The sequence below is a fragment of the Schistocerca nitens genome, chromosome 10 (assembly GCF_023898315.1).
Source record: "Schistocerca nitens isolate TAMUIC-IGC-003100 chromosome 10, iqSchNite1.1, whole genome shotgun sequence".
In the NCBI taxonomy this organism is placed as follows: domain Eukaryota; kingdom Metazoa; phylum Arthropoda; class Insecta; order Orthoptera; family Acrididae; genus Schistocerca; species Schistocerca nitens.
Window position 1 is genome coordinate 224,262,368 of NC_064623.1, and position 25,172 is coordinate 224,287,539.

Here is a 25,172-nt window from a genome sequence, read left to right on the forward strand (position 1 = left end):
TTCGCTCCCTGTATTTTACCCCTGTCAACTTCAGAATTTGAAAGAGAGTATTCCAGTTAATGTTGTCAAAAGCTTTCTCTAAGTCTACAAATGCTAGAAACTTAGGTTTGCCTTTTCTTAGTCTTTCTTCTAAGATACGTCGTAAGGTTAGTATTGCCGCACGTGTTCCAACATTTCTACGGAATCCAAACTGATCTTCCCCGAGGTCCGCTTCTACCAGTTTTTTCATTCGTCTGTAAAGAATTCGCGTTAGTATTTTGCAGCCGTGACTTATTAAACTGATAATTCGGCAATTTTCACATCTGTCAACACCTGCTTTCTTTGGGATTGGAATTATTATATTCTTCTTGAAGTCTGTGGGTATTTCGCCTGTCTCATACATCTTGCTCACCAGATGGTAGAGTTTTGTCATGACTGGCTCTCCCAAGGCCATGAGTAGTTCTAATGGAATGTTGTCTACTCCCGGGGCCTTGTTTCGACTCAGGTCTTTCAGTGCTCTGTGAAACTCTTCACGCAGTATCTTATCTCCCATTTCATCTTCATCTACATCCTCTTCCATTTCCATAATATTGTCTTCAAGTACATCGCCCTTGTATAAATCCTCTATATACTCCTTCCACCTTTCTGCCTTCCCTTCTTTGCTTAGAACTGGGTTGCCATCTGAGCTCTTGATATTCATACAAGTGGTTCTCTTCTCTCCAAAGGTCTCTTTAATTTTCCTGTAGGCAGTATCTATCTTACCCCTAGTGAGACAAGCCTCTACATCCTTACATTTGTCCTCTAGCCATCCCTGCTTAGCCATTTTGCACTTCCTGTCGATCTCATTTTTGAGACGTTTGTATTCCTTTTTGCCTGCATTTTTATATTTTCTCCTTTCATCAATTAAATTCAATATTTCTTCTGTTACCCAAGGATTTCGATTAGCACTCGTCTTTTTACCTACTTGATCCTCTGCTGCCTTCACTACTTCATCCCTCAGAGCTACCCATTCTTCTTCTACTGTATTTCTTTCCCCCATTCCTGTCAATTGTTCCCTTATGCTCTCCCTGAAACTCTCTACAACCTCTGGTTCTTTTAGTTTATCTTCTTAAATTCCCACCTTTTTGCAGTTTCTTCAGTTTCAATCTGCAGTTCATAACCAATAGATTGTGGTCAGAATCTACATCTGCCCCTGGAAATGTCTTACAATTTAAAACCTGGTTCCTAAATCTCTGTCTTACCATTATATAATCTATCTGATACCTTTTAGTATCTCCAGGATTCTTCCACATATACAACCTTCATTTATGATTCTTGAACCAAGTGTTAGCTATGATTAAGTTATGCTCTGTGCAAAATTCTACAAGGCGGCTTCCTCTTTCATTTCTGCCCCCCAATCCATATTCACCTACTATGTTTCCTTCTCTCCCTTTTCCTACTGACGAATTCCAGTCACCCATGACTATTAAATTTTCGTCTCCCTTCACTACCTGAATAATTTCTTTCATCTCGTCATACATTTCATCAATTTCTTCATCTGCAGAGCTAGTTGGCATATAAACTTGTACTATTGTAGTAGGCATGGGCTTTGTGTCTATCTTGGCCACAATAATGCGTTCACTATGCTGTTTGTAGTAGCTAACCCGCACTCCTATTTTTTTATTCATTATTAAACCTACTCCTGCATTACCCCTATTTGATTTTGCATTTATAACCCTGTAATCAGCTGACCAAAAGTCTTGTTCCTCCTGCCACCGAACTTCACTAATTCCCACTATATCTAACTTTAACCTATCCATTTCCATTTTTAAATTTTCTAACCTACCTGCCCGATTAAGGGATCTGACATTCCACGCTCCGATCCGTAGAACGCCAGTTTTCTTTCTCCTGATAACGACGTCCTCTTGCGTAGTCCCCGCCCGGAGATCCGAATGGGAGACTATTTTACCTCCGGAATATTTTACCCAAGAGGACGCCATCATCATTTAATCATACAGTAAAGCTGCATGTCCTCAGGAAAAATTACGGCTGTAGTTTCCCCTTGCTTTCAGCCTTTCGCAGTACCAGCACAGCAAGGCCGTTTTGGTTAATGTTACAAGGCCAGATCAGTCAATCATCCAGACTGTTGCCCCTGCAGCTACTGAAAAGGCTGCTGCCCCTCTTCAGGAACCACATGTTTGTCTGGCCTCTCAACAGATACCCCTCCATTGTGGTTGCACCTACGGTACGGCCATCTGTATCGCTGAGGCACGCAAGCCTCCCCACCAACGGCAAGGTCCATGGTTCATGGGGGGTACTGTGGATGGAAAAATGGAATCTTTTGGTGGTCCAAACAACCGCTAAGGCTCCAACTCCATTAATGATTAGGATTTCTCACAACTTGTGAGAACTCTGTTTGCAAAACCGATGGCTTGTATTTGTTAGCAACTGTTCATTTTTTCTACTTGGAACAGACAACATCCTAGCCCATGTGAATACGGTCTGCTGCAATACAGAACTCATTTGTCATGTTTGGGTGGTGCAGTAGGTTTGCTTCCAACAAGGCTTGTTTTATTGTTGCAAACGCTCTGTGGCTTTCTGCTGAACACATCCACGGTGCGTTTTTGCTTAGTAATCTCAGCAGCTGTTGACTGTTCAAAATTTGATTGGGCACAAAATGCCAAAAAAAAACACAACGTCAATGAAAGCCTTTAACTGCTTCTTTGTTGTTCCTCAGTCACTTGCATTTCCTTAGGAGCAGCAATTATGCTTAAGAGCAAAATAACATGTTCAAGAAATTTGATTTGGTGTCTGCCAAATCTCGATTTATCGAGGCTTGCAGTCACACCTGCTCCAGACAGTTTTGCAGTACCTTTTCTAAGATCTCTACATGCTCTTGTGATGTTGGGGTGGCAATAAGTAATTCATCTAAGTATAATGTTACTCTATTGGGCCAAGCATTGTATCAAGTACTGTTATAAATACATCTGATCTAACGTTCAGACTGAATGGTAGTACTCCAAATTGGTAGCTTCTACCACAAAATATGCGTGATGTACACTCTTAGAAGTTTCAGTTAATGGAATCTGCGTTTAAAATGAGTTTAAATCTACTGATGTTAGATATCTAATGAAAAAGAATATTTGTACATGCTCTTCCAGATTCTCCAGTTTGGTGCAAAGCAGTACAGTTATCTTATTTATGTCTCTATCGTCTAAAACCAGATGGATATTCCCACTGGCTTTAGCTACAGCAACTAAAGGACTACTATATGGTGACAAGGAAGGTTCTATTATTCCCCATTCACCTTTTTCCTTATTTTCTTGGTGACAGACTCCTTCTTGGTCCACGGTACAGAGCAAGTGGCATGACAAAAGTGTTGTGAAGTATCACCCCTGTATTGTACTTGTGTCCCTTGATGATACTGGTTTGTCGGGAAAGACCTCTAAGTATTTTTATAGAAGCTGACCAAATTCGACTTGTTGGCTACTAGTAAGGTATTATGAGTCTCGTGTTTTCGAGGTAATCAGCTCTTCCACCTGAGGTAAATTATTTTCCCCAGTGTCTGAATAGCAGAATCTCTCATCATACACCGTATTGCAGATTTGTAACACACTTGGCCCCCTACGCGTAATTTAGATACTTTGGCGGTATTTGCCATGTATTCCGTTGTCCCCATTACCAGTGACTCTTTGCTGAAGCTTATGTCAATTTTGGAGAGGTCAATATTCGCTATCAATTCCCAGAGAAACTCGCAACTCAGAATACATTCAACCGAGAGTCCTCAGAGAAAGGTGCTTTTAATAGCTTCCTCTCCTACCATTATTACAACCTGAACCTGGTATTTTATCAGTTGCGATGTGGCACCAATAGCACCTGTCGTCCAACAGTTTCTTACCCATAACGTCGATAGTTTTTGGACCTGAGAAATTTTCTTTACGTTCATTACGTTCATAGAACCTCTTGTGCCTATGATTATATTGACAGGTATGCTACATATGGTTCTTTCTACTATGGCCTGCACAACTTCTCTATCTGTCCTCAGACATCACCGCTGTTCATCCAGCAAATCTTGCTGTATGCCAAGCCCATCATTGCATTTCAGTATTGATATGTTTAGAGAGGACAAGTTACTCTCTCACCTATTTTCCTCATACGGAAAATTATCAAAGATTTTATTACAACCTGAGGCACCTTGAGCCAGACTTTAGAAAGTTAACAGCCTGAGCAGATGTTGATGGAGCCTGGTAGGGCGCTAAAAGCTTGAGGTATTTTTATGGTTCTTAGCTCGTAGAAACGGCATGTTGGGAGTTGGAAGCAATTGGCGCCGAGCCCATCCCTCAGTAAATCTTGCTGAACAGGCCCGCAGCCGTACAGGGCAGACAATGCAGCCCATTGTCGAGACAGGTCTCCAGCAGAACAATGCCAAGCTACATGCCGCGGCGCCAGCAGAAGGCTGGGCTGGGGGCAACAGGCTGAAGGTACGTGTCTACATGGTGGAGAAGTAAGCCAGGCATTATGTGCAGAGCCAATGCGTGATAAAAATTCACAAGTTTTCGTGTTTGCCGATTCTGCACATAGGCCTGTGACCCACTTCCATCGGCTGCCTCGGTTGTACAAGTAACTCCGGTGTCAGAGAAACCTTCAGAGAAAGAATCTTTATTACACCTCATAGCTAGGACTAACAAGCTCCAAGGCACAGGCGATTTAGATCAAGACCTTTAAGATTGTATCTGTTTGATTGTTCCCGTGGGAAGCGACGCGACGTCAGAGAAAATCATCTTCCCCCTCTGCGAAAAATTAAAAAAAGCAGTAATGGGCGGCTTCTTTTTTCCCAGAGACGCACGTTTCTTAGCTCTTGCCCTGGTTTGACAGGAGTTTGTGTTGTCATAGGGGAGGGACATTTAGTGCCTCTAGAGACCTGCGATTGGCTCAAGATGGCGTGAAGGCGGTGTCGTTCGTGCAATTTGCAGAAAACGGATTATTCTTTTTTTTTCTGAAGAGGTGCGAAGCTCTCCGGGGCTGGACTTTGGTCTGGGAAACACTGCCAGTCAAGGCTCTGGCATGTGTGGTTGGTACGTGGGACCTGTCCTGAGACCTCGCTTGCGAGTTGTTTAGACTGGGGAGCCTGTGGTGAAGCTCTTACTGTACTGACAGTGTGACTTGAAACGTCTCTGACTACTCGTTTGCCGAGGACACACTTATTCGTCTTTGGTTTACCAGTTTTGACGTTGGGTATCCTTGTGCGCTCTGTCGTATATGTGAGCCAAATTGGTCCTTAGTACGACCAGCAAATGGGTGTGTCACACACTGAAATCTTCTGTGATTTCAGCGCTCTGGTAGATAGTTAATTGTGATCCGTCTGCCTGATCGCTAGACCATACGATTTTTATATTTCTTTTGCGAGCCGTGGTCGATTCACAGGTGCCGCCTCCACGTCTCATCACCGCTGCACACTTCTCCCCAGGTGCAATTTACATCGCCGCATGAAGCCAACACGGTAATGTACTGCCGCACCGGCATTGTCAGGCTATACAGATCTAAATCGCCACTTGCTCTCAGTTGATCAATCAAAGTCTGCTTAGCGTCAGATCAATTTAGATTGCGTTATGCACATTTTTAGGGCGAGGGTACTAGACTCACTTCTGCCAACCACGATCCTTTTCCGTTGTTCCCTTATTTACGGTATTCAATCAATATCGTGTTTAGCATAATTTATGTCTTTCTTTGTTTTGGGAATATAAATTCTGTTGTTGTTGTTGTTGTTGTTGTTGTTGTGGTCTTCAGTCCTGAGACTGGTTTGATGCAGCTCTCCATGCTACTCTATCCTATGCAAGCTTCATCATCTCCCAGTACTTACTGCAACCTACATCCTTCTAAATCTGCTTAGTGTATTCATCTCTTGGTCTTCCTCGACGATTTTTACTCTCCACACTACCCTCCAATGATAAATATGTGATTCCTTGATGCCTCAGAACATGTCCTACCAACCGTTCCCTTCTTCTTGTCAAGTTGTGCCACAAACTCCTCTTGTCCCCAATTCTATTCAGTACCTCCTCATTAGTTATGTGATCTACCCATCTAATCTTCAGCATTCTTCTGCATGACCACATTTCGAAAACTTCTATTCTCTTCTTGTCCAAATTATTTATCGTCCATGTTTCAGTTCCATACATCGCTACACTCCATACAAATACCTTCAGAAACGACTTCCTGGCACTTAAATATATACACGATGTTAACAAATTTCTCTTCTTCAGAAACGCTTTCCTTGCCATTGCCAGTCTACATTTTATATCTTCTCTACTTCGACCATTGCTCCCCAAATAGTAAACCTCCTTTACTACTTTAAGTGTCTCATTTCCTAATCTAATTCCCTCAGCATCACCCGACTGAATTCGACTACATTCCATTATCCTCGTTTTGTTTTTGTTGATGTCCATCTTATATCCTCCTTTCAAGGCCCTTTTGGTGAGTGTTACAAGGCCAGATCAGTCAGTCATCCAGATCGTTGCCCCTGCAACTACTGAAAAGGCTGCTGCCCCTCCTCAGCTGTTAGTAGACCAAATTTTGCATACTTTCTCGATCATTCCTACAGTGCCCACAGGGTTAACTTTCAATGTCATTGCCATTAGTGTGAGTCATGTTGCTCTCACTCCACCATATGGCCAGCAGTGGAGTGCGTATTGTGTAGCCAAATCTAGTTCAGTGGAACAGAGAGACAAAGCGGTCTCTGTCCATTATGTCCACTGTACACAAGTTTTGATTAGAATTCTGCCATTGATGGGTATGCGGATTTACCCGTGTACAATAGGTCGACTTTTGTTACTTTGCATTTCAAATTACTATGTGGTGGTCCCTGATTTATGTTACAGTTTCCAGAATGTCCTCCTTGCCTAGTATTTTTCAATTTCGCATCATGTTTAGGGCTTCAGTGCTTTTTATCGTTGTGACACCTTTTTCGGTTAATTGACTGATTGCCGTGATCGTTTTGTTGTCTATTGTTTTTGTGATTGTACTTATTCTTCCTGCCACCTCTATTGCCTTTGCTATGCAGCAAGTACTTGCGTCTCTCTAGCTTCGATGGAGATGCGTGACTGTTCCCATGCTCACTACTATGCTTTATGACATCCTGTGTGAGGTCAGTAGGACGAACATAAATTGCTCAAGATCATTTTCAGGTACATTGATCAAGTTTTCTTTGATATTGTGAGGTAACCTAGCCTTCAATAAGCAGATGATGTCAGTAGAGATCGGTTCAACCCAGTAACGCGTCTTGTTTGTGTAGTTTTGGAAATTCCACAGAGAACATTGTCTTGAGTTATATGATTCTGGGCCCTAAAGTCTGTTTATGTAAATGTTGCTGAATACCAATTGACCATAATTTCACTAGAAATGGTTTTTTGAATAGTTCTTGTCTATGACAAGTCTCTGCCAAATGTGTGGCCCGTAATGATGGTTCACCTCGAGTTTTAAACTAAATAAATTGGATTTTCTTGCCCCTGACCCAAAGGTATAGTACACTCCTGGAAATGGAAAAAAGAACACATTGACACCGGTGTGTCAGACCCACCATACTTGCTCCGGACACTGCGAGAGGGCTGTACAAGCAATGATCACACGCGCGGCACAGCGGACACACCAGGAACCGCGGTGTTGGCCGTCGAATGGCGCTAGCTGCGCAGCATTTGTGCACCGCCGCCGTCAGTGTCAGCCAGTTTGCCGTGGCATACGGAGCTCCATCGCAGTCTTTAACACTGGTAGCATGCCGCGACAGCGTGGACGTGAACCGTATGTGCAGTTGACGGACTTTGAGCGAGGGCGTATAGTGGGCATGCGGGAGGCCGGGTGGACGTACCGCCGAATTGCTCACCACGTGGGGCGTGAGGTCTCCACAGTACATCGATGTTGTCGCCAGTGGTCGGCGGAAGGTGCACGTGCCCGTCGACCTGGGACCGGACCGCAGCGACGCACGGATGCACGCCAAGACCGTAGGATCCTACGCAGTGCCGTAGGGGACCGCACCGCCACTTCCCAGCAAATTAGGGACACTGTTGCTCCTGGGGTATCGGCGAGGACCATTCGCAACCGTCTCCATGAAGCTGGGCTACGGTCCCGCACACCGTTAGGCCGTCTTCCGCTCACGCCCCAACATCGTGCAGCCCGCCTCCAGTGGTGTCGCGACAGGCGTGAATGGAGGGACGAATGGAGACGTGTCGTCTTCAGCGATGAGAGTCGCTTCTGCCTTGGTGCCAATGATGGTTTTATGCGTGTTTGGCGCCGTGCAGGTGAGCGCCACAATCAGGACTGCATACGACCGAGGCACACAGGGCCAACACCCGGCATCATGGTGTGGGGAGCGATCTCCTACACTGGCCGTACACCACTGGTGATCGTCGAGGGGACACCATCATCGAACCCATCGTTCTACCATTCCTAGACCGGCAAGGGAACTTGCTGTTCCAACAGGACAATGCACGTCCGCATGTATCCCGTGCCACCCAACGTGCTCTAGAAGGTGTAAGTCAACTACCCTGGCCAGCAAGATCTCCGGATCTGTCCCCCATTGAGCATGTTTGGGACTGGATGAAGCGTCGTCTCACGCGGTCTGCACGTCCAGCACGAACGCTGGTCCAACTGAGGCGCCAGGTGGAAATGGCATGGCAAGCCGTTCCACAGGACTACATCCAGCATCTCTACGATCGTCTCCATGGGAGAATAGCAGCCTGCATTGCTGCGAAAGGTACTGTACTAGTGCCGACATTGTGCATGCTCTGTTGCCTGTGTCTATGTGCCTGTGGTTCTGTCAGTGTGATCATGTGATGTATCTGACCCCAGGAATGTGTCAATAAAGTTTCCCCTTCCTGGGACAATGAATTCACGGTGTTCTTATTTCAATTTCCAGGAGTGTATTTTTAAAACTTCGTTGGACACAACTGGGTGAATAGATTTCTCCATATTAGGTTAAAACTGTCTATATTTAATCAAGCTTTCTTCAAGTAATAAGTCAGAAACGGGAGCTGCTACCCCTGCAACTGAAGAATGTTGACTATTGACTGCATTGTGCTGCTCGAATGAACACAGTTGCACTCATTATAATACATATTTTCACATGTCAGACCACAGTTTACAATATACCTATTACTATCGACTGAACTGCAATTAGTGTCTAAACACTCTGAAGCACTTCACTGCCTGAGCGTGTTGCTTGGTTTGTTTTGTGCGCTGTGTCGTCTGACTCAGATATAGTGGAATCCATGCTGCCAACAGTAGTAAGTGGATGCGTTGAGCGCACTAGGAGTATTTTAATGCACAACCGTTTTTGACGAATTAATAAAGAAACGAAGGGTAGCAACAGCAGTTGCTGGGAACCCTTTTGAATGTTAAAACTTTGACCTCTTAGTCCACCCAATTCAGATAGACTTAAAGGTTAAATAACTCGCTGTCAGAGTTGGTTGCAGCAATTCCTATTACTACCCTTAATTTCTTTATTAATGTGTCAAAAGCAGTTTGCATTAAAAACACAGCCAGTTTGCTCAACTTATTCGCTTACTAATTGCATAAATTTTTCTGGCCATGTTGAGTACAGTACAATTAATTTAAAAAAAATAATTCGATCTCAGAGAGTAGAAAACATTTCCTATTGAACGCCTTCCATTTGATGATCACCCACGCTCTCACCAAGCTTCCAGCCTCTGACCTTTTGTGCATCAGTGCAGCATGGAGTCCATGTCCGACTTAACAGAGCACTGCTTCTTTAGGACAGGTCTCAAACCCATCCAGGAGTGGCGATGAGTCATACGGAAGCGAGGATATAGAATATTTTGTCAAATAGGGTTCTCTCCCAAAGCATAATTTATTTAAGACTTCATCAGATAATGTCACATACTTCTGTCAACATACCTGCATAGAGGTTTGATGGAGTAAAGAAGTCTCTAATCTGTATGTAGTTCATATTTGAGTGACAAAGTGATTCAAATTAAGTCATTTTTATCAGTCAAATTTGGGTACAAATAAATTATTTTCTTCAAACATTATATTTACTTGAAGAAATGAAATGTCAGCAAAATGTAAATGTCAATGACAGCACTCAAACTAGCATTAAAAAAGAATAATATGTGAATAAGATGAATCGTGTGCCGATATTAATGCAAATAGACGCTGGCAACCGCGCCAACTGTTGGTCACTACAGAGACTCATTTCTTGTGGCTATGTTCAGAGATATGTGTGAGTGAAACCTGCCTTGAGTCGCCAACTGGTTCTTTTCTTCCACTACCTCTCACACTCAGGAAAGTACAAATTCACGAAACAAAAAATAGTCAAAATGTTAATGTAACCTATATGAAAAGGGATATTCAGAAAAATTATAATGAATAAAATCAGATATAATTAGATGTGCAGCTTTTCATTTTAAAAATTCTCAGCTAAGATTCTGTGTTGCACATTGTGAGGTTCTTTTTACCATACATAATTACATAGGCAAAAGTAACTGCAGGATTTTTTTCATTAAAAGTTGCAACTTATTTCATTGTTGTCTCCTGAGTTGCTACAATATCATTTCTATGAGTCATGTTAACCACATGGATAGGATAGCAATTACGAAATGAAATTGACTTACGTCAGTACCCTCTTGCAATAGTGTAACTCATTCCAAATCGAGAGATGCCTCATATGCTTTGCGAATATTATTAGGACGGTTCATATTCCACGTCTCTTGAGGGAAGACATCGTTTGTTCCATTTTTCAGATATACAGGGTGGTCCATTGATCGTGACCAGGGCAAATATCTCACGAAAGAAGTGCCAAACCGAAAAACTGCGAAGAACGAAACTTGTCTAGCTTGAAGGGGGAAACCAGATGGCGCTATGGATGGCCCCTCTAGATGGCGCTGCCATAGGTCAAATGGATATCAACTGCGTTTTTTCTTAAATAGGAACCCCCATTTTTATTACATATTCGTGTAGTTCGTAAAGAAATATGAATGTTTTAGTTGGACCACTTTTTTCGCTTTGTGGTAGATGTCGCTGTAATAGTCACGAACATATGACTCACAATTTTAGACGAACAGTTGGTGACAGGTAGGTTTTTTAAATTAAAATACAGAACGTAGGTACGTTTGAACATTTTATTTCGGTTTTTCCAACGTGATACATGTACCTTTGTAAACATGTCATTTCTGAGAACGCATGCTGTTACAGCGCGATTACCTGTAAATACCACGTTAATGCAATAAATGCTCAAAATGATGTCCGTCAACCTCAATGCATTTGGCAATACGTGTAACGACATTCCTCTCAACAGAGAATAGTTCGCCTTCCGTAATGTTTGCACATGCATTGACAATGCGCTGACGAATGTTGTCAGACGTTGTCGGTGGATCACGATAGCAAATATCCTTCAACTTTCCCCACAGAAAGAAATCCGGGGACGTCAGATCCGGTGAACGTGCGGGCCATGGTATGGTGCTTCGATGACCAAACCGCCTGTCATGAAATATGCTATTCAATACTGCTTCAACAGCACGCGAGCTATGTGCCGGACATCCCTCATGTTGTAAGTACATCGTCATTCTGTCACACAGTAAAACATCTTGTGGTAACATCGGTAGAGCATTACGTAGGAAATCAGCATACATTGCACCATTTAGATTTCCATCGATAAAATGGGGGCCAATTATCCTTCCTCCCATAATGCCGCACCATACATTAACCCCCCAAGTTCGCTGATGTTCCACTTGTCGCAACCAACCGTGGATTTTCCATTGCCCAACAGTGCATATTATGCCGGTTTACGTTACCGCTGTTGGTGAACGACGCTTCGTTACTAAGTAGAACTCATGCAAAAATCTGTCATCGTCCTGTAATTTCTCTTGTGCCCAGTGCCAGAACTGTACACGACGTTCAAAGTCGTCACCATGCAATTCCTGGTACATAGAAATATGGTACGGATGCAATCTACGTTCATGTAGCATTCTTAGCACCGACGTTTTTGAGATTCCCGATTCTCGCGCAATTTGTCTGCTACTGACATGTGGATTAACCGCAACAGCAGCTAAAACACCTACTTGGGCATCATCATTTGTTGCAAGTCGTGGTTGACGTTTCACATGTGGCTGAACACTTCCTGTTTCCTTAAAAAACGTAACTATCCGGACACTTGGATGATGTCGTCCAGGATACCGAGCAGCACACATATCACAAGCCCATTGGGCATTTTGATCACAATAGCCATACGTCAACAAGATATCGACCTTTTCCGCAATTGGTAAATGGTCCATTTTAATACGGGTAATATATCACGAAGCAAATACCGTCCGCACTGGCGGAATATTACGTGACACCACGTACTTCTATATTTGTGACTATTACTGCGCCATCTATCACAAAGCGAAAAAAGTGGTCCAACCAAAGCATTGATATTTCTTTACGTACTACACGAATATGTAATAAAAACTGGGGGTTCCTATTTAAAAAAGCAGAGTTGATATCCGTTTGACCTATGGCAGCGCCATCTAGCGGGCCAACCATAGTGCCATCTGGTTTCTCCCTTCAAGTTAGATGAGTTTCGTTCTTTGTAGTTTTTTCGTTTGATGCGTATTTCGTGAAATATTTGGTCCAGTCACTATCAATGGACTACCCTGTATATTCTGTAGCTTCACTTGGTTGAATAATGAAGAGTCCAGCAACTGATTATTTTTACAGTTTGTTTGAAATGTAGGAAGTACGAAATATGGCATACCAAACTCTAGAGAGCTACAGAAATTCCTAATACCTGACTAAAATTTTTCTTACCAGTCAGTACAGCAATTTCTACAGTTTGCAGTTCATAATAAGGCTTCGGAATTTTAGGATCTTTCAATAGATTTTCTCATTGTCCTAACTAGTAATTTGGTTGATATTTAACGACTGGTACTAGAATTTCCATCGATTCTACACAAAATGTTCCTCCTTTTGGAAGCATGTCTTTTATTTTCACTCCAGCATCCTTTTAGCAGGCCATGTAAGAAGAGCATGATCACCACTGGAACTCCAAGTAAAAATTACAGTAAGATCACCTTCCCATAAAATTTCTTTATAGTACCCAAAGAAACCACCAAGCATATTCAGTGGATAAAGTACTTCATTTCTCTTCCTCTTTATTTTTCCATTTTTAAGTAATTGTCCATCCTTACTCATTTTATCGATAACAAATGAAGTCAAATACAGCAGAACTGGTGTTGAAATAAAAGAGTCCTCAGTTCTCGATGAAATATTATTTTCTTTCTTTATGGCTACAAAATCAAATAGCTTTACTACATAATAAACAATTGATTTTATGGCATTTCCCATCATCTGTTGGATAATCTCTACTGAAGCTCCTGTATAATTAATTTAAATATATAATTATTTATATTAATCTTTGTATCCTCATTAGGTACATTCAGTTTATTTTTAGATTTCTGATTTACAGAGAATAAGTAAAATTGATGACCATTTATTTTGTTCATTATTTATTAAAGAATAAATCAAGATTTTAAACATGGCTGCAACAGCACCTGTTGAAATTCTTCACGATAAAGGATGACAGCCAAAAACAGTTGCAGGATAAAAATTTATTAAAATTCTTGACCAAGGTTTCAGTACATATAAATATACCTTCATCAGAAGTTAGAAATCTAAAATTACATCAGATGACTTGTGGCAAGCTGATGTAGTAGAAATAGATTATGGCAACTAAAAAGGAATATAAAAATAAATAAAGAATATAAACAGTTATTAACTGTCATTGATGTTTTTGAAAATGTGCTTGGGGGAGCTCCTGTTAAAGGTAAAACAGGTAAGACTCTAGTTGAAGCTTTTGAAGATATATATATATACAGAGAGAAAACATAGAAATTTACAAACAGATAATGGCAAAGAATTTTACAATAAAAATAAAACTTATGAAAATACATAGCATTTATCACTATTTAGTGTTCTCTGAACTAAAAGTATCTGTTGTAGAAAGATTTCATAGTATAGTTAAATAAAAGATGCAGAAAATATTTAGTCTTGAAGGCAATTACAGGTAAGACGATTCAGGTTCTAAATCAATTGATGAACACAATAACACAAAACAAAAAAAATGAAACCAATATAAGTTAATGAAAAAATTACAAGCCAGCTGTTGTATCTAATGATTATGCTAAATCTGAAACAGGCGATAAAGCTAGAATTACTAAACTTAAACGAATTTCTGAAAAAGATTCCACAGCTAATTGGGCAACAGATATTTTTGAAGTGTTATTTATTCACGCACAAAATAAGGGATTTAAATGGTGAAGAAGTAAAAGCAAATTTTTATGAATATGTATTGAGAAAGTATTGAGAAAGAGAGGAGACAAGTATATGTTAAATGGTTTGTATTTGATAATTGACATAATAGTTGAGTAGATAAAAATAATAATATTTTATGAAAAGCCCTATCGCAGGGTCTTGTTTTTCACTATATGTTAGGCTACCTGACTTGGACAGTCTTAAATTTTCATTTATCATTTGTAAAAATATTAAAATATAAATGTATCATGCAATATAAATGAGAAAATTAACACTTTCATAATATTTTATTTGTATGTTATCCTGATATAGAAGAAGATGTAGTCACTAAATTCATAAATCAATTAACTGATAAGAGTGTGAATTATTTATTCAAACTAAGTGGTGAAGAAATTTGTATTGTTTATTAATACTTTAAGTAACAGATATAAGTTACTTACTATGGTACTAATCAGGTTGGATATATTCTGCACAATATTATCATATAACTTATTTTTAATTTCTTCATTACTGAGATCATGATTGCAAATGAATTAATTTCTTAGTCAACAAAACTATCTATATAATAGTTTATATCACCAAATTTCATATTGTAGCTTCTTCAATCATGAAGCACTTAAAAGCAGATTAAAACCTATATTAAATCACTTTATAGTTGATACATACTCCACAATAGACATAACATAATTTTTTGTCTGGCTGCAGGACAAAGCCTACTTTAGCCGGCACTGGGTGCTCTCCAGAATTGTTTACAGATAACTAAGATTTGATTAACTTGATTATTGTTCCAGCAATATCAATGAAATGATGTTTTTGCAGATCATAAGTTGTGACGATGTAGATGATATCATTCAGCCCTATTTTAGGTATTTTGTGGTTTACCTGCCTTAGTTTTTATATTTCAGATTGTCATCTTCTAATTTTATTGTAAGTTGTGGTTTTTGTTCGTCTTCTATGTCAATTACAAGCTGTTCTTTTTCTTGTTTTGATATGTATTTAATATAAATGAATAGTACAGTTTCTAAAGTGAGTTGATATTTTTTCATTTGTTTGCTTCTTTGAAAGCCTTCTACTCACGTTTAAAATCCAGACTTTAATAATAAAATAGGAAGGTACTGTTAATCAGAGACCAGAGATAAGTTGTGATCTAAATGACAATGGATTTATTCTATCTTAACATAACAAGAAAAAAAGTAATAAAGAAACGTCACACAAACATTTTTATTTGACAAACGCTTCCACTAACATGGGCTCTATGGTGGACAAAGTGAATAGTTGGGGATCGACACAGGACATTAACAGGAACACTAATTGCTTCATCTGACTTCAGACACGTGAATCCGGGATATGGCACAAAAACTATGGCACCATGAAGCATCTACATTTTACCATTCCAAAAAGAAAAATATAGGTCGAAAGAACAGGGTGCTGAGAAACATATATTGGAGCGCTACGCCATAGCAGCGAATACCTTACCCTCCTACTGGTCAGGGAGGCACACCACAATGCATTCGGCGACACAAGTCATTTATGGCCGCAATCTGTTGTTAATGGCGCGCTCCCACAAAATGCAAGTACGCAGCCTCGCATTTGGTTAATTCGGAATGCAACACACCTATTTATTAGTCTGCCAAACAAATTTGAGTCCATTCCACGACTATGTGTGATGGAATGTGTCAAATGTTTAGACAGTTGACTCAAGACAAATAAGTACACCCATGCATCACTTGTTATCTGCGTGATGCTAGAAGCAGTACCTCTGACAATTCAGAAGGTGCCTGGCACAGGCTCTGAGTGGCACATTAGCAAACGACACAAGTCTCACCTTCCAGGTAGAGCCCTGCATTCCTTACTAGCGAAGTGCCAGTACAAGTGTGTTCTCTTCTCTCATGCCTGCTTTCCTGCCCAGATCTGCAAGAAAGCACATTTTACCTCTTAGACTTTCCCTACTTTAGCACAAGCCAGTCACGAGTTGGAACACATCATTCGAAACTCGGAGAGTGCCTCTTGCTCTGCATATACTGATTTGACCAATCAGAGACTTTAAAGTTAATGGGGCGAAAAGGAAAAAAGAGTCAGCTTCTCGGCCTCTTTCCCACGTCGTTATACCATGTCTTTTGCTTACAACATGACCAGGATGGAACTACAGCCCTCCATAAAAAGCTTGTTGTCTCTCCTGTTGCATCTATTTTTAAGTTTCCAAAGAACGGCCATAAATTCACTAAAAGCCTCATGCTTTCACAAATACAGTATGTTTCGTCCGGATGTCTGGGCGCCAGTGGCCCTGTCCCACGGAAATTCGCAGAACGCTCACAGTTGTTTTGTCGGCTTCCTGCATAACAAGGGCCCACCTCCTGCTTTTTTGCGTGTCTACAATGCGCTGGCCATTGCAGTGACGACTTCTCGGTGCTAGTCAACCTACCTGGATGCTGCTGCCTCTTGGCCAGCGCCAACCAATGTGCCTGCACAATCAGAATGCGTAACTCGGCCGTCAGGAAATGTCTCACCCAGCTTCCACAGAAAAAACGCGCTTCCCTTGACACCACCATCACCATACGCCTTTACTGCAGTCGTTTAAATTGGCACTCTGTTCCTCTGAACGCAGGTAAAGCTTACCGTTATTTCTGCCCTAGAGCACGCAAGCAAGAGCCTTAACTAGTGCCCACCATTTCATCATGATGTATGAAGTCAAAATCGGGGATAAAGATCACATTCCCTTTGAACATGAAGTGCCATAACACCGAATTAGAAGTGAGAGTGCCCTGCAATCTCTCACAATCTCCCCATCCCTCTCAAATTTATTCATGGGGAATCTCACACTTCAAAAGGTTAGTGTTACACAGAACAGTGTCAATAGTTCTGTGTTAAACTTCAGTTGGGTCATTATCAAAGAAACAAACATGAATCAATCTTTGTACGCCATAAATCCCAGCACAGTGTTATATCCTGTCTTTACCAAGTTCAGCCAGGGATCATCCATACCCTCTCTGCTGCATTTCCACAAAATTAAGTGAGAAATAAAGTGTGATGGGCATACCATCGAGTTATATTCTTGAACACCAAGATTTAAATAACAATTACTAAACAGTTACAGGGTCATGCAGTCATTTATCTACACATTCATCCTGACACTGGGGCCAGAGAAGGTCATTCCCTAACCTGAATATAATATTGGGGTCTTGAGGATTCTCTGCCCCATGGAAAAATTACTACCCCTGCTCAATAATACACATGTCTGCATTCATTCTTTGACATAATATTGGTTACGAACGTCCTCACATTCGTCGAAAAAGAGAGTATTACTAGGTTCAAATTTGGAAGTGATCTGTGCATCTTATATCTCTAAAATGTGTAAGTCGTCCCTTAAATGCAAAGGTATAAGTGTCAACACAACAAAACAACGTAAAACAAGTGAATCTTTGCACTAAACGAAACAAAATAATACATGAGTTCATTAAGAAAAAATAAAACTTGATAATAGAACATAGAGACTACATTTTATCTTGTAAAATGTAAACGGTAAGGCATATATATATATATATATATATATATATATATATATATATATATATATATATATATATATATAAAAGAAACATACATAAATCAATAATGAAAACAAAGCAGCCTGCAGCTCCCTTCTCAAAGGTCTTTAGGGAGACGAATTTTTTAAAATTTATTATTGTCACAGAAAAACACCGCACTACATATGTCATGTAACGGGCTGGATGTGGCACCTATGTGGGATGAGTTTGTGCAGGGTGGGTTACAGCTTTTTTTCGGCATGTACAGCGCAGGCAGCACCCTCAGTGTGGCAGGACCTGGTCTCTGGCAGTACTCATTGCCATCTCGTATACTGACCGTCTCGGATGACGTGGTGGTCGGCAATGCGTTGGCACTGTTGAAGACGTTCGTGGGAAGACCTGTGCAGCATATGGACAAAGGTTTGAGGTGAATCACCTCCCGCTATCGCTGTCAAATGGTTCAGATGGCTCTGAGCACTATGCGACTTAACATCTGAGGTCACCAGTCGCCTAGAACTTAAAACTACTTAAACCTAACTAACCTAAGGACATCACAAACATCCATGCCCAAGGCAGGATTCGAACCTGCGACCGTAGCAGTCCCGCGGTTCCGGACTGCAGCACCTAGAACCGCACGGCCACCGTACAACATAAATACAGTCAATTATAATGAATGATTACTCCGAGAATAAAAAGAATAAAAGGGTTTACAATTCTTTATAAAAAATATAATCCTGTTCTGTTACATAAATAATTTGATATTATTACATCAGTAATTTTAAATGATTAATTTTCTCTATAATCTTAAGTAGTGGTGAGGTGTTGTACTGTATGATAGTGTAGTGTTAATTTCCCACACCCTTACATACACTCAAAGTACTAAGCCGGCTTAGACTACATATTCACTTCAGTCATTTTCATTCCATCGCAGCATACTACTTATTCATGCAACCCAACTGCTATAAAAGATATGCAAACTACTATACTCCCACTTTGATGTCATTAAGGTGGCACTAACGCTGTTGTATGGCATCAATCTCGATGAGTGCTGACGTCACCAGTCTGCTCGCTGTTCTAAGTGGGATAAAAAAAAACGCGAAATTCTTTTTTTGCTGCAACTGACACTAAATTTTCACAGGTTGGTGTACACATTTTTTGTTTCACTCCAGCCCCTGAAACAAACATAAAAAGCACAAGGTATTATCGACGTTTGACTGCAAAGCTACACATCTTCCATTCTTCTCTTTCTCACAAATTGATGGTGTGCCTCGCTCACTCTGCAAAACATACTAAAGTGACTCGCACATTCTGTGCTCACGCCACATAGTACAAACTATCGCCCAAAATAAACCACTCAGGCGCTCGCAAATTACTCGCGAAAGCCTACACGAATATCATCACACAATAGTGTGGAAAACCACATGCGAAAACCACAAGCGAATAACCACAGTGAATAACAACCGCATTAGACGCGATAGCTCATCTGTGCAACTACACTCGAATAAAATATCTAATTCGTGAGAAACATTGCACCGAAAGTGACATCCACAGACAAAGAACACACCACAAATACATAGCGCCACTGGCGACAACAATAATCAGCCCACAGGGAAGACACATTGCACTGGACACTGGTCACAAACCACAGCCTTTTTGCGTGGACAATACTGGACCATCCTGCGAAAATACCTCCGAGAATCTCGCAAACTAATCTCAACGACGCCCCTCTCACACACTATACTACAAATTGTATACCGCATCCTACAAGGGTTTGCACTGCGATGCACACACAATAAGCAGAAGAAATAGGACTGTAGCTGAAATCTAAGATGTTACAAGTACAATTCCGTCCCCAATACTCGTGCGCTTTTTTCGTACTCGAGGATATAAAAGTCTGTCGTTGTGACACCTGATTCTGTCGTTCCGTGCAAAATGCAAAACTGCTTTGAGAACATGTTAACTTATGCGAAATAGGGCTCAAATAAACAACGAAGTTTCTGTCGTGAAATCGGCACATTTCTACTCTCAACAATTGTAATTTATTCATCTCTGGGATGACCAGCTGTACATCTCTACACTTGATACATGTTACGAAGAAATACTTGTACAGTGAAATTCTAACAATGCCAACTCTTACGACTGTCAGTAATGGGAGAAGTTGCTATGCTAATTACCATGGTGGAATTACAAAGAAAATGTAAAGAAATGCTTGTTGTGTTTAAAATTATTATAACTAGACAAAATTTATCCTACTAAGCTTATGTTCGGCTGTCACCGACCATTAAACTATCTGTGCCTTGTTCCGAAGTTCAGTGGCCTAGGTTGTCATTTCCCCGCGCCCGTCGACCTGGGTTTGGTCCCCGAATCTCAATTGCCTCTAGCTGAGCTCCATTCCCGTTTTCTCCGTTGTTCGGTTGCGCCCATCTACTATTGTCATTGAAACCGGAGCCATGGTTTCGCCATCCATTGTTTTGTAGTCTGTAGCCTTCATTCCTCCTTCCATTCCAGGCTCTGTTGCGTAGTACATAATTATTGCGGTTCCCATCCAGTCTCTTCGTTGTTCAACTTCGTTACTCCCGAAATTTCCCGACCGTGAACGGTTTCCTTAAGGCGCTCCATTCCGCTCATTGCCGTTCCTGTTATTGTAATGGTTATATTGTGGACGCGACATAGGGCCTGCGACGTATCTGTCAAACTTCCCTCTGTGTTCACTGTCATTCTCCGCTCGGAATGCGTATTCCAATTCGTAAAGTGTGTTACCGAAAGTACTGAGCTCCACATTACATCTGCCGGCTAATACTTGTTCATATGCTGACGGAAGTTTGGTGTAACAATGGACAATGATTTCACCGGCAGAGCATGGTACGTCAAGATACTGGTTCTTGTCAATCATGGCATCAAGGAACTTGACTGGGCTTTTGTAGCCTGAACTCTCGAAATCTATGCCAACAATCATCTCGTATTTTATGCGCTCTTGCGTCTCGTTGGACCAGTAGATATTTAGAAAGCTGTCCTTGAACTCATGGTAACTTCTACACGTTGCTGCTATTCCGCGCATTTTCTCCGCGACTAACCCTTGCAAGTGTCCGCAAATTGTATTTTAAAGGCCAATTTGGAGGTAAAGAAAGGTCACATTGTAATATCCAAGTGCGTGGGTGAGTAAAATCACCCTCATCTGGGAAAATTTCGAATTTTTGGACTTGTAAGAAGTGTTGAAAATCAAATGGCGTTTCATCGACAACTTCCGTCCTTCGGAAAATATAAGACTTTTGGTTGTCCTCGTTGGACGTCCCCTCATTTGTGCTGCCTCCTCGGCTTCGAGAAAATGCGGCGTTTATCTCACCATATCCTCTGCTTGCCGCTAACGGTATACAGTTACCCGTCCCGACTGAATTTCTTTCAGGTTCTGTTGCGTTCGCGCTTGGCCACATTTGAATTTGTTTCCTTAGCGCCCCTCCAGTTTCTTCTCCATGCGCGTGTTGATAACTTCCTGTTGAGCTTTGAACGAAAGGGGAGTCCGGACCTCTTCAGTCTCACTCACTGGAGTTGCAGTTGTTACCTCCGAACCAGTCCCTAATTTGCATAGGTCACATTCTAATTTGATCATGGTCGCTGACTCGTCATTTTGCCACTTTTCCACGCATTCTACCTTCTTGCTGAAATTGATCACCGCCTCTCGTCTTTGCAATTCTATGCGTTTATTCACTTTCGATGTTTCAGCTGATATTCGTTTGGCGATACTGGCTACAGTCTTGGCGTTCTCTGCATTCTTCTTAGCATCATGTGCAATCTTTAAACTTTTCATTTCTTTGTTGTTTACTATCCGTAGGTTTTCCTGGAGCTTATTTTCCCATCACTTGTGGTCCTCTCACATCTGATTTACTTGAGCACCGATATTTTTGATGTCCGTATTCGTCTCGTTATAATCACTACTCAGTCATTAATTTTCTCCTCCATTTCGTTTAGTCTATTCATCTTTCTCTCCATTCCTTCTAATCTGTTAATCGTTTCTTCCATACCTTTTATGCTATCAAGTTTCTTCTCCATTCCCATTAAAAATTCCACTAGATTGAAGTCCTCTTCGTTTTCCTCAGTATCATGACCGTCCGAACTCAGAGTAGTGGGCTACAAGTAAAATGTACCCAGGCAAAAGAGATTTAAGTAATAAGTGGGTATGTTGAGTGCACTAGGCGTGTTTTTAATGCACAACCTTTTTGACGAATTAGTAAAGAAGTTAACGGTAACTACCCTCAACTTCTTTATTAATTCATCAAAAGAGGTTGTACATTAAAAACACTCGTGCCAACTTTGTTGCTTGGTATTTCCCTCGTTAGGCACTGTATTGAACAGTTTACTTGAGTTCCTGCTGTGCAAACATATAATTATTAACGTAGTAAATGTTCTTATAATCAGTATTAATCGAATTAATTACGAAGCCTTAAAATCTTGTAAGTTGTCAGTGGTGGCGTAAACTTACGTCGATTTTGCTTGCTTTACGCCATTGAGATTTACGGAATTTGGTTATATGCTTCTTCTTCCGCCATGACTACTTCTCATTTTTGACTGTGAATAAAATACTGATTTTTATCGGACTTCCTCTTCAGGTGCAGGCAGTTACAGTGACATGACATTAGCATAGTGCGCGGAAGAAAAGAAAACTTTCGTGATTTTGCACTAAAAAGAACTCTCACACTTCATACTTTCATAAAAAATATTATTCAGGTAACACAATGTCTACTACACACTTCTCACAAGAATACGTCTTCTCCCTACGAGAACTAAAGACACTGTCTTATAAATTACTGACATAAAAATTGAATGGAGTTCCCATCATTTGTCATTCGCCTTCCGGCGTAGCAAAATACATCTTTTCCGACGCTTACAGCGGTCGCGCTAGTGATTATTATCATCTGTTTTAAATTTTTGTCCTAGCTTGTTGGGGTTTTTCCTTATGTACCTATACACTACCCAGTCGGCAATATCATTATCTTCGCTATCTAACCATTTACTGAATTCAGATTCTCTGTTCTCTGCTTCTTCAATAAAGTTTTGCTCTACATTTTTATTTGTATCTACTGCAAGATTATCAAAGCGTTCAGTTAGTGACGCTACATCTTCCTCTACAGCCAAGCGCCCAGCTTGTAAAATTTCTAGTAGCATGGACAAGGACTGTATCCAGTTCTGGTAAACTTTTGCACGACCTGTTCAATTCTGGAGTTCCATCCTTTATTTCTTTCGTTTCAGCGACTATTTCCTATTACGTTCTCTCTCGCATTCTGCTTGCAAGCCGTCGCTTTCTTTTCACACATTCTCCTTGTAAGTGATCATGTTCTTTGTCACAATCTTCTAACTCACGTAGAAGTCAAGCAAACAGATAGGCCTATTCTGTAACCCATCCACATCCCTTTCCACATCTTGTCTTTCCGGTGTCCCCGGTGTACCCAGTTCGCCAATTGATCCGGTTCCTTGACGAATATCGTCTTCAGTATGTCCACTTAGGTTATCCACTTCAGTGTCTTGCTCTATTTCTGGTGCAAACGAGTCTTCGCTAGCTTGCTGATTGATCTGTTGCCTAGACATTTCCATTGCCAATTTAATTTCGCCAGTAGGATGATACCACATGTTCCAGTTGACCGCTAGTGCCTCAACATCTGAGCTGTTTACGACATCTTCTTCGTGCCATATTTCTGTCCATTGGCTTGCATTTATGGTCCACATCACCAGTAGTAGGCTGATCTGCCACATGGGTGCTGTAAGCTCGTAATACACACACATTAGAAAAAATTAGACCTTCAGAGGCGGTGGTCCAGATTGCTGTACACACCGGTACATCTAATACCCAGTAGCACGTCCTCCTCCACTGATGCATGCCTGTATTCGTCGTGGCATACTATCCTCAATTTCATCAAGGCGCTGTTGGTCCAGAATCTCCCACTCCTCAACTGCGATTTGGCATAGATCCCTTAGAGCTTTTGGTGTGGCACGTCGTACATAAACAGCTGTTTTCAATTTATCCCAGGCATGTCGATTGGGTTTATGTCTGGAGAACATGTCGGCCACTCTAGTCGAGCGATGTCGTTATCCTGAAGGAAGTGATTCACAAGATGTGCACGAGGGGGTGCGAATTGTCATCCATGAAGACGAATGCCTCGCCAGTATGCTGCCGATGTGGTTGCACTATCAGTTCGAGAATCGCATTCACGTATAGTGAAGCCGTCACAGCGTCTTTCATGAAGACCAGTGGTGTACGACGGCCCCACATAATGCAACTGCAAAACATCAGGGAATCTCCTCCCTGCTGCACTCGCTGGACTGTGTGTCTAAGGCGTTCAGACCGACCGGGTTGCAAACACGTGTCCGACTATTGTCTGGTTAAGGCATACGCGACCCTCATCAGTGAAGAGAACGTGATGCCAATCTTGAGCGGTCCATTCGGCATGTTGCTGGACTCATCTGCACCACGCTGCGTGGTGTCGTGGTTACAAAGTTGGGCCTCGCCATAGACGTCGGGAGTGAAGTTGTGCATCATGCAGCCTACTGTGCACAGTTTGAGTCGTAACACGACGTCCTGTGGCTCCACAAAAAGGATCGTTCAACATGGTGGCGTTGCTGTCAGGGTTCCTCCGAGCCATAATCCGTAGGTAGCGGTCATCCACTGCAGTAGTAACCCTTGGACTGTCTGAGTGAGGCATGTCATCGACAGTTCATGTCTCTCTGTATCTCCTCCATGCCCGATCAACATTGCTTTGGTTCACTCCGAGACACCTGGACACTTCCCTTGTTGAGAGCCTTTCCTGGCATAAAGTAACAATGCGGACGCGATCGAACCGCGGTATTGGTCGTCTAGGCATGGTTGACCTACAGATAACACGAGCCATGTACCTCCTTTTTGGTGGAATGACTGGAACTCATCGGCTGTCAGACCCCCTCCGCCTAGTAGGCACTGGTCATGCGTGGTTGTTTACATCTTTGGGCGGGTTAATGACATCTCTGAACAGTCAAAGGGACTGCATCTGTGGTACAATATCCAGTCAATGTCTATCTTCAGGACTTGTAGGAACTGGGGTGATGCAAACCTTTTCTTGATGCGTTTATGTTAATCACAACGTTGTCATGTTCAGCGTCTGCCAAAGAATCATCTATATACACTTTAACTCCAATATGTGAAGCAGCTCGACAAAAATTCGTTTTGTGCGTCTTAGCAAGTTCTTACAGGTGGGTGCAAGAAGAAATGGGCTACCGCTGATTCCGAAAGGTAGCTGGATGAAGCGACATGTAACTGTTTCGTCGCATGTAATATACTGGGTGGTCAAAAAGTCAGCATAAATTTGAAAAGTTAATAAACCACGGAACAATGTAGATAGAGAGGTAAAAATTGACACACATTCTTGGAAT